Source organism: Enhydra lutris, unplaced genomic scaffold (genome assembly GCF_002288905.1).
Source record: "Enhydra lutris kenyoni isolate GAN:26980312 unplaced genomic scaffold, ASM228890v2 scaffoldscaffold4, whole genome shotgun sequence".
Lineage (NCBI taxonomy): Eukaryota > Metazoa > Chordata > Mammalia > Carnivora > Mustelidae > Enhydra > Enhydra lutris.
The window spans coordinates 25720000-25733776 of record NW_019154088.1 but is presented as its reverse complement, the minus strand read 5'-3'; the positions used below and the strand labels follow the sequence as shown (position 1 = coordinate 25733776).

Below are 13777 nucleotides of genomic sequence, written 5' to 3'. Positions count from 1 at the left end.
CATTCTCTGCTATTATCTTATCATCTCCTACCAAAAGCCAGTAATTTCAGTTGCACGTTAAATCTCATCTTTCTTCCTTTACTCAAGGACATCCCTTCAGCAGTTCTTCCTTCTTCTTTATCTTTCAAGTTTTTTGCCTCTGTGGAATCATTCCCATCAGCATACATATATGTTTTTTTCTCCCATCTTAAAAGACAAAACAAAACTTCTTTCAATCCCACTTCCCCCACCAACTAATGCCTCATCCTTATACTCCTTTGTAGCAAAATTCACAAATTATTTTCTCTACTTTTTTCCAGTATCTCTCTTCCCGTTCTTTCTTAAATCCACTTCAGCAAGATTTTTTTCCTCCACCATTCCACCAACACCGTGTTTGCCAACAACATCAATGATGACCACACTGCTAATTCCAGTTGTCTGTTCTCAGTCCACATGTTACTTGGCCTATCAGCAATATTTGTCATAATTTATCACTTCCATTTCCTTGGTGTGCCTTCTTTACTTGGCTTCCAGGATACTGCACACTCATGATTTGTCTCCTGCATTATATCATGTGCTTTGTCTCAGCATCCTTCGCTAGTTCCTCCCCTCATCCCACTTAATGTTGGGAGTGCTCCACATCTTAATATTTGAAATGACATCTGGATTTATACTTTCTTTTCTCCTTGTCTAATACCATGGCTTTCATATGCTGACAACCTGTAAAATTTATGTCTTCAGTGTGAGATGGGTTTATTATGAACCAATGAAACTTAGCCCTTAAGATTTCTCACCTGCTCAAGCTTATGACAAGACACTGTACCTAGTTTTGTGTTCATAATTTTGAATGCATTTCCCAAAGATGTCTCTTAAAATTGTATGATTCAGGTTCCACATAACTTAGGTTCATACTTATCTCTAATCCAGGTCTCACAGTGAAACTATAGACTGTATTCAGTTTCCTGTGCAGCAGTTTTCACTTGCATATCTAATAGGCTTCTAAAATTCAGCAATCCAAAAACTACCCCAAACCTGTTCCGTCTATATCAGCATTTACCATCTTAGTGGAAGACAGTGCCATACATCCACTTGCTCAGAACAGAAGTCTTGGATTCACCCTCATCTTTTTTCTTTTGTACTCCCAAGTCCAGTCCCTTTAAAAAATAATGGTGACTTTACCTTTAAAAAAGTGTGTAGAATCTTAATCACTTCTCATTACATCTGCTGTTACCCTAAATCAAGCCTGAATTATTGCAACAGCTTCCATATATGGTTTCCTACCTTTCTACCTTTGCTCTCCATAAAGTCTGTATTCCTTCTAAAATGTGTCAGGTTTTTTTTTTTTCCTTTGCCTATACCTGTAATAGTTTCCCATTTCACTCATTAAAACCCAAAATCCCTAATGACACCCATTAACTTGCAAGATCTGGCCCTCACCACGATACCTCTTTCACTTCATTTCCTACCTCACCTCCCCACTCACTCTGCCCCAGGCCAAACTGACCTGCTTGCTTTTCATTGCAGCCATTAGGCATGCTCTCCCCTCAGCAGTTATCTCTTGCTTTTCTCTCCGCATGAAGTCCTTCACCTTAGAGATCTCCTTGACTAACACCTTAATTGCCATCCAGTCTTAGTTCAAAATAAACCTACTTAATAAGGCCTATCTGACCACCCTATATAATACTGCAAACTGGCCCCCCTCTTCTCCCAATACTCCTGTGGTTTTTCCCCATCACCTCATAGAACACCATATACTTTGTGTATTGTCATATTTGCTGTGTATCGTCTCTCTCTTTCCTAGAAAGTAAGTTGCATGAGAACAGGGATCTTTGTTTTATTCTCTCATGTATCAGAAGCAGTAATCTGGAATTTAATGGGTTCTCAATAAATATTTGTTGAATGACTAGTAATAGGAGGAGAGCAGGCTTACAGCCTGTATGTTTAAAACTTAATTTTTGAAAATCTCTTCAAATGAAATTTTGAATATAAGTTCTCCAAAAATATAAACCAACTGGATAAAGGGTGTTTTTAAAATTTTTATTACTTAAGTTTGGTTGACATACAATGTTAAATTAGTTTAAGGTGTGCAACATGGTGAATTCAACAATTCTATGAAAAGTGTAGTTACTGTCTGTCACCACGTTATTACAATATGATTGACCCTATTCCCTATGCTGTGCTTTTCATCTCTGTGACTTATTTATTTTATAACTGGAGGTCTGTAACTCTTAATCCTCTTCACTTATTGCACCTATCCTTCCTCCCCTCCTTTCTGGCAACACCAGTTAGTTCTCTGTGTTTTTGTGTTTCTGTATTGAATAAAGAGGTTAATAAGTTAAAGTGACAAAGCCTTCTTCATTAGACTTCTGTGTTACTCAGAACACAGTTTGAAAGCCAGTCTTGTCTCAAGAATTGTCATAATTCTCTACCAAAATATCAAAATTAATTTTCATTTCCTTCAGCATGTGTGTGTCTCTGAGATGTCAAGGTAGTGTTCTTTAGAAGTGTGTTTGAGAAAGTTCTAGAAAAATAGTGAAATCCAAGTGTTCTTTTTAAGTGAACTTACTAATTTTATTATATACATTAAGAGTTTAAGTACTTTACTACTAGGGAGAGCTTTATGAAATGCTAGTATTTTAAAAAATTGCTAATATTTGAGGGCAATTTCCTGGTGTATATCATATACATATCTAAATCTTCAAAATTTCCCAAGAATAAACTGAACCAAAAAAGCATAGAATCCCTATTAAGAGAATGTACAATTTCCAGATAAGTACGTAAAACACTTCCTTAATCAATAGACTTTAAAAAAATTTTGGAAGAGGGACGCCTGGGTGGCTCAGTTGGTTAAGCAGCTGCCTTCGGCTCAGGTCATGATCTCAGCGTCCTGGGATCGAGTCCCACATCGGGCTCCTTGCTCGTCAGGGAGCCTGCTTCTCCCTCTGCCTCTGCCTGCCATTCTGTCTGCCTGTGCTCGCTCTCTCCCTCTCTCTCTCTCTGACAAATAAATAAATAAAATCTTAAAAAAAAAAAAAAAATTTTGGAAGAGATGATTAAAAATATCAATACTTTAAAATGCAAATGTATTGTAATTTTCATTTTCTTCCAAGTTTTTTTAGTTTTGTAGGAGAGAGAAACAAAGGCAAGTGATTTTAATATCCATATGAAAAACAAGTGCCTAAGAATTACCATAAGGCTATTATTAATAAAAGAATTATCAAGAAAAATATTTTGTGGGATGACATACTTCACTCTATTAAAATTTACTATAAAACTATCATAATAAAAGGAATGGTATTAACACATAGATATAGTTAGTGAAACATAATAGAGATTTCGGGAATCAGTACACACGGAAATTTACTGTATTTTATTATATATTAAGAAAGGTAGTATCATTTAGGCAGTAAGAGAACAGTGATCTGGAGTCATAATTCATGGCTTCAAATCAAATCTTTGCCACTTCCTAATTTTCTGATTTGAGGAAACATTCTTAACTTTGCCATTTGTGTTTTTCATTGTAAAATGTGGGTAACAACAGTGCCTAGCTTGTAGAGTTGTCAAGATCCCTAAATTGAATGAATACATGAAAAGTGTTTAGAACGCTGTCTGGTCCTGGGTAATATTTAAGTGTCATTTTAATTCATTTTAGAAAAGGATGTTTTATTTAATAAATGGTGCTGGTATACTTGACTACTCACCTGAAAGAAAATAAATTTAGACCTCTACCCTGTACAATATGCAAAAATAAATTTCAATGAATTCAAGATTGAAACTGTAAGTTATAGTGTTTGGAATAAAGTTGAGGATAGCTTTCTTAAGCAAGAAGAAAACCCAAAACAAAGGAATAAGTTAAGATTTAGGATATAAATACTTTATATTTTTGGTATAGCAGACTACACCATTAGTAAGCAAAAATAGCAGTATCTTTGGAAAAATATACATTGCACACATGTAACAATGAATTAATAACTCTACAGGGAATTCCTATATGGGGGGGAAAAGGGAGAAAAATAGGCCGATTATGAAAAGGCACTTTATAGAAAAAGAAATAGAAATATCCAATGAACATATGAAAACGTATTTAACCTCACTAGGCATCAGGGAAATATGAATCAATATCACAACATTCTACTTTTTTTTAACAAATAGATAAAATTCTATGTGTGTTAGTAATACACATACTTTGGGAACACAACGTGTGTGTGTGTGTGTGTGTGTGTGTGTGCATGTGTATTTATAAATTAAAAGTGCTGACACAGATATGGGAAATAATCATTCTTATACAATGTTGATATAAGTAAGAAATGCTACAAAATTGCAGTATTTGAGAATTCATCCAGTAAAACTTAATGCACCAATATACAGGAATATAGAGACAAAAGATGTATATTACAATATTATTTGCAGTGGCAAAACTTAGGAAAAAGCCTGACCTCTTTAACAGGAGAGCGACTGAATAAATTATAGTATTGCAGAATATTATGTGGTAAAGCTATTAAAAATAATGAGTTAAAACCTCATACTTTGGCCTAGAATAGTGTTCATAATATATTACCTAAAGAATATTAAGCTTCTAAGAAACATATGGCCCTATGTTTAATAGTCAAAAAACATCTTGTGTGTGTGTATCATCAGGGTGATAAGGATTATGAACATTATTAACTTTTTTGTTTTCTCTCTACTTTGTTTTTAAAATGTTAACTAAGAGAATGTAAAACAAGATGGAGAAAATAATGCCTTCAGTTGTGATTTATACTGTGTTTTAAAGAATAGAAAGTGGGAATTTCCCAAAAGGAAGATTGGACCATCTTTGACATTATATATTTGAGCTACTTGGCTCCTTCTTTTGATAGTCGTGGAATGCTTTATTGAGGAGTTTCAAGAAGGGTCACGAGAGAGGGTTCAGGCCTAGAGAAGGCACTTATTAACTAGCAAATGAAATGACAACTGTTTCATATTTTAAAGTTATGTCAAATTAAATTGTGTAATATTTACAATATTTTTCTTCATTCTTTCTTAATTAATCTGCCAAAGGTTCTCATTCCTAGCTTCACATCAAAACTACCTATGGAGGTATTTATTTAATAGGTCTAGCACAAGATTGGGCATGTATGTTTAAAAAATTAGAGAAATGTTTTCTGAAGTTGTTTACCATATGAAAACTGCATATTAGTTGACTAAAATGATTATGATTGTGTACAATATTAACACTGTTTCATCTCTCAAACTTTAATTATGAAAACTTTTTTCATGAAATAACACACTTTATTTGAAAAATATTAAAGAAAAGTATTTGATTTGTGCAGAAGCTGAAGGGTAGGTGTTAGGTTTAGCTTTGAGAACAGTAGAGTTTACTAACTAGTACAGTTTAAATCTATGAAAGGTTATTATACAAAGGATAGTTATCTTTTCAGATAGCATTAGTAGTCTTTGATGATTCCCAGGTTTGGTCAGGAGTTCTCTCACTTTGGATATCTTTATATACAGATTAAGTGGTATTCTTTTAAGATTGTTTAGCAATATTCTTGCCCAAAATTATGGAAAAGGGTTAAATCAGTGCTTCCTGACCATATTTGTTCCATTGCAAACTTCTAAGTTTGCTAATTTGCTATGCTATAGATAGTGTGTTCTTCACACCCAGTGATGAGAATCAGAGGATCTGCCTGAGGACAAGGATGGCTGCTGAAAGCACATAATTTATATTTTTATAACACGTCATATGGTAAATACCAGATTATATGACCTTCCAAAGTCACTTTTGATTTCATATGAAGATATATTCATGTTTATGGGAAATCTAGGGCTTTTCACCTATTTTAATTGAAGACAGTGGTACTCTTCAGGGGAAAAGAATGGATAGTCACTCTGTAACGTTGCTTATTTTACATACTGTAGATAAATCAGGCATTGGCTCCTAAGTAGGCAGGCTTGCAATACTCTGTCTTTCTGGACTGCCTACTAGGTAAAGGTGATTTGTGTATTTCATCAACATTTTCCTTGCAGTCTTGGTTTTAGTAGTTCTTATACCACAGTATGTTCTCAAGACAGAACATTATACATGTGTTTATATAACCAAAACCCTGATTACTCTTTGCTCCAGATGGGTATTCGTCCTTCTGCTGTATGTGTGTTTGTGTGTGTGTGTACAGTTAAATAGATTTTTTCCTAATCTTTCAAATAAAGCCATTTAACCATATAAAAGGGCTAGTTATCGTTTATTTTCAACATTTTAATTTTCTTTTTTAAAATGCTTAGAAATAGGAATCAATGTCTTTGCATTTTCTTTTAAAGAATAGTTTTGCCAGATGAGAGAATTTGACTCCTGCTCACTATAGAATAAAAAATTGTTTCTCATTGTTGACTTTTCTAATTTTTTTTTGTCTTTGATTAGGGAACATTCTAGGAAATAATAAGTTGATCTTATTAAAAACATCTTTTCTTCTGAACTTAATACCTTTATAATTCATTTTATTTTAAGTGTTTATTTACCTATTGGTTTTTTCCTTCAATTAGATGATGCAGTTTTTAAGTTACTCTTTAAAAATATTTCTGGAAAAGGAAGTCTTCTATCTCATTAACTAACTGTGAATTGTTTCTAGTCAAATAATGGAAGTTATAAAATTAATGTATTTTTATTTATGATTCATTAAATAGTAGAAGTAAACTACTTCAGTCTTACATAGGGAAAAAGCTTAGCTTTGTGACTAATAATACAGTTTGTTAAATTACAGACATTCTTCTGTAACCTTTTATTTAGTTAATATTTGTTTATCCCAAGTGTTAATTAAATAAGAATAATTTATGAGATTTTCATTTTCTTAACAATAGTCATTTGTGATAATAAATTATCAAATTTTACTAGTAAGATACTGAAATGCAAACTTATTTGTTTTTAAAAAGTATTTTCTTCAGAAAAATTATTGGTAAAATTAAATATAAGAAATGTATTAGCAAGATTAGAAAATCTAAAATACCTACAAGCACCTATATTTGACTTCAAAGATATCTTTCAAAATATCTTAAGTCTTATAAAAATATGGCACATCAATCTTTTCACCTAATAATAATTTTAATGGTAAAAACGGCTTAATCAAAAATTTATAAAAACAAAATTTAAAACCCAAATTATAAAGGTTCCTTTTATATTATATTAATTATAATATAATATAATATAATAAATTAATAATATAATATAATATAAGGTAATATAATATATAATATATAATAATATAATTATTATATAATATAATTATAACATAATTATATTAATTTTGATTAATTATCTAGTTACATAAGTTTAAGTAGAGATTGATTTTCAAACATAGTTGAGACATTTACTTCTAAAAATATCTAATTAGTTTGGTTACATCATAGAGTGTCAAATAAATCCATGAATAAACTCAGAATTTTAAAAATCTTTGAATTCCAAAATTACCTTTGTGGTCTTCATAAACAAGCATTTATTTTAATTACATGAATCTTATTTAAAACTATGATTTTAAGTTTCCTTATTAAAATTTAAAAGTATATTCTAAATCCCCTGTCATCTCTCAACTAATATTATAAAATAAATTTAAATATTTGGTAGTATTTATGATACCACCAGACTATAAGTTTCATAAAGTGAGGCCTTATCCTTTTTATTTACTTCTATGAAATCACCAACATCTAGAACAGTACTTGGCATGCAATAAACACTAAAAAAAAATTATGTAGTGAATACTGGAAATCTACTAAAACTATTTTAAACAAATTATTTATTCTGCTCTTGCAAGATTTATTTATTCAGCAGCCTAGTTTGAGAGTAATTTTTTTATTTCCTTTTGTTACACTGCTTTTAAAATATTAAAATAAGACAAAGTTTATATGGTAAGGTGAAAAAAGCTCACCTGAAATTCGATTTCTTTTATTACCTTCATTTCAGTTTTGTCTGCATATAATTTTACACTATTTAATCCAAGTCTATGTAACATATTTATATATATTTTAGAATTTTGTGTCATTTTCCACAATATTTTATAATTGCATGTAGTACCTGTGCACTGCTCTGTGTGTAAATTTTCTGTGTTTTGGGTTATTTCCCAGAAGGAGCCCAAAAGGAGAGAAACTAAAGATTATGTTCATTTTACAACTTAATGTGTACTACAATGTGATTCCTAAAAGGTAATACATACTGCCACACATTTTTTAAAAGAAAAAGATTAGCAGACCATTCGTGGTTCACTTTTTTTTAGTGATTAATTTTGCTGATCTACCTTGAATATCTTTGATTGATTTTAGCAGCTTAATATTTTCTTGTCAAACATAGTTCTTTACTGTTCACTATTTAATGAATTGTTACTCACTTTTTTGTTACCCTAGGCTACCTTATCCATACCTGTTGCTTTAAATAACTATCTCTATGTTAACTCTCAAATTTCCTCTGATCTCCAGACCCATAGCCAGTCATTTACTCAATATCAACATTTAAATGTCTGATGGTGATTTCAAACTTAAAATATCCAAAATAGAATTCTTGATTCTTTCTACCCTTATTTCTCATCCCTTTTCATCATCCACTTCCATGAACACAGCCTCTACTTTAATGTTCAAGCTATTTTTCACTTTTTGAATGGACATTAAAACCTTTAAAATATTAAATTAAAAACATTAGTTTTTATATTAAAACCTCAAATATTTCAAATACATTTTTTCACTAATCAGAATTAAGAACACTAAACATTTATCTTATTACATATATTCTGAAAGAGATTGTCTAAGATGAGATGGTTTAAAATAATAACAGAAAAAAGACAAAAAAAAAAGACACAAAAAAAGAGGTGTACTGTCTGTCATTCTCTCTCAATATCTAGCAGCCAAAAGGGCAAGTAAAATAAAGCCCTTTGAAAAAAGATACAAAATGAAGTACAATCTTCACAAAACTTTTAGAGTTAATTATTCTGAGGTAAAAATGTAATTGCTTGAAGCAAGGCAAAGGATAGGAGGTAATTGCATCAATTATAAATTGTGATTATGACTCAGTAGAAACTGTCATTTGAGTCATAGTATTGATCCAGTTCATAACTTAATCAAGTCAACACAGATATATTTGTATTCTGGACTTTTACAACCAGTTTGGCTACACTTTTTTATAGTTAAGAAGCCACAAAACCTTAGTGAGTAAGAAACTACAAAATATCATAGGAAAAATATAGTACATCAATGAAAATTTAAGAAAAAGGCATATAGTGCATGTTTATTATTTAACTATTATAATATTAGTGATTTTTTCTCAATTTTTTTTTACTATTTTCAAAGTATATCTTTTTTTCTTGTGTTTTTTTTTTAATGTTTCAAGGTTTATTTAAATTCCAGTTAGTTAACATTGGGTATAATATTCATTTCAGGTGTACAGTATAGTGATTAAACATCACTATAGTGATTCCCATACAACTTGCTTATCACAAGAGCACTCCTTAATCTCCATCTCCTATTTTACTCATCCCCCCTGCACCTAGCCACTTGCCCTCTGGTAACCATCAGTTTATTCTCCCTAGTTAAGAGTCTGTTAATTGGTTTGCTGCCTCTCTCTTTTTTTTCCCTTTGTTTGTTTTTGTTTCTTAAATTCCACATATGAGTGAGATCAGATTTGTTTTTCTCTGATTTTACTTCGCTTCACTCTAGCTCCATCCATGTCATTGCAAGTGGCAAAATTTCATTCTTTTTTATGGCTGAGTAGTATTCCATTGTATATCTATGCCACATCTTCTTTATTTTTCATCAGTTGATGGACCCATGGGCTGGTTCCATAATTTAGCCATTGTAGATAATGCTGTTATAAACATCAGGGTGCATGAGTCCTTTGAATTAGTATTTTTGTATTCTTTGCATAAATACCTAGTAGTGCAATCACTGGATTGTAGGGTAATTCTATTTTTAACTCTTTGAGGAGCCTCCGTACTGCTTTCCATAGTGGCTGCACCAACTTAGCTTGCATTCCCACCAACAGTGTAGGAGGGTTCCCCTTTCTTTGCATTCTTGCCAACACCTGTTTTTTCTTGTGTTGTTGATTTTTAGCCATTCCTGACAGGTGTGAGGTGATATCTTTTTGTAGTTTTGATTTGTAATTTCCTCATGGTCAGTGATGTTGACCATCTTTTCATGTGTCTGTTCATCTGTGTGTCTTCTTTGGAAACTTATCTGTTCATGTCTTCTGCCCATTTTATAATTTATTTGCTTTTAAAGTTTTGAGTTTGATAAGTTCTTTATAGATTTTTGGATACTAACCCTTGGATATTTCATTTGCAAATATCTTCTCCCTTAGGTTGTCTTTTAGTTTTGTTGTTTCCTTTGCCATACAGAAGCTTTTTATTTTGATGAGGCCCCAGTAGTTTATTTTTGCCTTTGTTCCCCTTGCCTGGAGAGATGTATCTAGAAAGAAATTACTGTAGCCAATGTCAAAGAGGTTACTGCCTGTGTTCTCCTTTAGGATTTTTATGGTTTCTTGTCTCACATTTAGGTCTTTTTATCCATTTTTAATTCATTTTTGTGTATGGTGTAAGAAAGTGGAATAATTTCTTTCTTTCCATGTTGCTGTCCAGTTTTCCAACACCATATTTATAAACTACCAGAACAGGAAGAAATAGAAAACTTGGACAGACCAATAATCAACAAAGAAATTTAATCAGTAGTCAAAAACTCCCGAACAAACAAAAATCGAGGGCCAGATGACTTCACAGGTGAATTCTACCAAGTATTTAAAGAAGAGTTAGTTCCTGTTCTTCTCAAACTATTCAAAAAAATAGAAAAGGAAGCAAAACTTCCAAATTCATTCTATGAGGCAATATCACCCCTATACCAAAACCAGATAAAGACTCCACTAAAAGAACAGGTCAATATCCCTGATGAACATGGATGCAGAAATCCGCAACAAAATACTAGAAACCAAATCCAACAATGCATTAAAAAAATTCACCATGATCAAATGGGATTTATTCCTGGGTTGCGAGGGTGGATCAATCTTCACAAATCAATCAACGTGATACACCACATTAATAAAAAAGGATAAGAGCCATATCATTTTCAGTAGATGCGGAAAAAGCACTTGACAAAATACAACACCCATTCATAATGTTAGTGGTTTTTTAAATGACCATAAGTCTGTGTTACTGGTTTCAGTAATTTTATGATAAGATTAAAACATACATACATTTATCTTTTGTATTACATTATGGTTGCAATATAATCTTTGAGTTATTTTTTTACAGTCTTGAGTTTTTGGGGGTTTTTTGTTTTGTTTTGTTTTTGTTTTTTTTACACTTACCCTGCCATAAATTGACAGGGAATGGGATCCAGCAGCTCATGGTCCTTTTGACTTGGTTCTCACAAAATGTGCTTCTCTGGGTTGGGCAGGCTGGCACTTCCAGTGAATCCAAGTACCTTTCTCTTTGGCTTCCCTCTTTTTCTGATCATTTTCCTTTACATGCTTGAGGAAGCTATCTTGACTCTTTGAGTGTTTACTATGCTCAATACGTGCATTAATTCTCTTGGCAAGAGTCTTGTCCTTATTTGTTTACAGAAGTGCCAACAGCGTGCTGGGTAACACTGTAGACTCTTACAGTTTTGCCATGGTAACATTTGTGGGGCATTCCTTTTTGAACAATGCCCATTCCCTTGATGTCTACAATATCTCCTTTCTTGTACATTTACATATATGAGGCCGAAGGATCGACTTCTTATTTTCTCAAAAGGCCTAGAGAACACATGGTTTCTCTCAGTGGGTACCTCTCCTCCTTCCTTTGTGTTGGTCATTTTGGCAAATTACTGGAAGACAGTGGTTCCAGCCTAAAGGATAGTCTGAATTTAGATTTTAGAGATGATAATAATTATTCCTCTTTTAAGCTATTGTTTTAAGAACCCAATGTCCTATTTTACACACACAACATGCATGTACACACATACACTACACACGACTGTATGGCGATGATGGAATCTTTTAAATAGTTTATTTAGTTCTTATTAATCTACATTTTTGGATTTATTTTTTAAAGTTATCCAATTGATAACATCAACTAAGTGCAAATAATAAATACAAAATTAAATAAGATAATGCCCATCAGGAAGATAAAATTCTGTAAGAGAGGTAAATATCTGTTCTATGCCAATATAAGGCAGCATTGGATAAGTAATATAATAAATGCAGAAAGTATTTTGACACTTTGGTTTTCAGGAACCAGGATTGAGCTTCCAAACTATACTGCATTTGAAATGTTCTGGCAGGACATGTAAGATTTCACAAGGCAAAACTGTATGTATTTTCAGGGAAAGAACAGTGTGGGAATATAGGTAGATAACACTTCAGTCATTTGGACCAAATGTATAAATAACAAAGCAAAGACATGGAAAAATGACTAATATAGAGTAAATCCAAGAACTAGAAGGTAAAGTTTGGATTCAGCATGGTGTACCAGTCTTAAAAGATGAAGCTGGGAAGACAATTCAGGCACAGGATACAGAGAATTTGCAATGTCTATGTAAGAATTCTAGATACTTCAATGGGTAACTGAATGGTGGAGTTGTCACTGACATCTGTTGAGCAGGTTTTTTTATGGTGCTAAAATAAAAACTCTTCATCCATAATCTTATCAAGTTTTCTGATTTTATAGATGATGCAACTGAAGTGGTGATTTTGACAAAGGTCACACAGCAGAGCCGGGGTGAGAGCCTGTATCTTCAAACTGCCTATTCTAGATTCTTTTTATAATACCATGCATTTCTTTGGATAGGATAAAGCAGTAGGTTTGGGCAAGAAGCATTTCAGGGAGAAAAAAATAAAATAGTACGTAACAGGATGTAGAGATCTAGGGAGCAAGAAAAGGCACAGATGGCTTCCAGGTTTGAAACCTGGTGTTGGCAGTGGTGAGGGAAAGACTGGTGAAGATACATAAGAAAAGACAGCATGGTATTTTACAATAATATTATGCATGCTTATGAAAACTGTGTTGCCTTTGATTTGATTATCAAAAGTGAGTAGATTAATCAGACTAGTAGAGAGAGGAGTTGCTTTTTTGTTCTCTTTGTATACTTGTATTCATGTAGCAATCCTGTACATATTTTATCATATCAGTACTTTTCAGAAAGGAAGATATTTATGTATATAAAATCTATAATCAAAAGAAAAGTTTTCAATTTACTTTGGTCCTCAGTTCAATATAGATCCCCAAAATGACATATGCATCTTTGTTGGACACTACAAAATGGTGCCTCAGTAGCCTAAGTTGTAATACATTAGGGAAGTGATAGAGATTTATTTTGTTAGATCATGTTGGGTATATTTTGGTAAAAGGTAAATTAAGGAATCCGCTTGTGTTTCTTTACTGGAGCTATAATGTTTTGGCTTAGAGCATCAAGAGATACAACAAAGTGTCCGTATTTCTTTTGGATAGGCAAATAATATAGGATAATAACAAGAATGTAAAACCTTTTTTTAATATACTACTTGCCTGGTTATAAATTATAGAAGTCCAATGCAAAGTGGCTTAAAAAGGGAACTATATTGATCTGTGCTAGCTTTAGATGTGGTTAGATTCAGATGCCAAAATGCTGTCAGAATTTTTTCCATTTCTGTAGACTCCTTTTTTCTAGGTTAACTTTATTTTCAGGCAGGTTCTTCCTCTTCCCATAGGGTGGCAAGATAGTCACTAGGAATGTCAGGGTTGTGCTCTACTAGATTAGAAACACAGGTATCTCTGTCCCAACGGTTTTACCAGATTCTCAGGTTAACTCATTGGACCATCCTGGACCACATCCACAATCC

General features: G+C 32.5%; 1 protein-coding gene and 1 pseudogene across 2 annotated transcripts in view; one reads left to right on the top strand and one right to left on the bottom strand.

Moving 5' to 3' along the window:
• Positions 1-13777, top strand: part of LOC111160711 (NOVA alternative splicing regulator 1) — a 147699-nt gene that overhangs the window by 127671 nt on the left and 6251 nt on the right. The window lies entirely within an intron of this gene.
• On the bottom strand, positions 11281-11772 carry LOC111159030 (annotated as a pseudogene).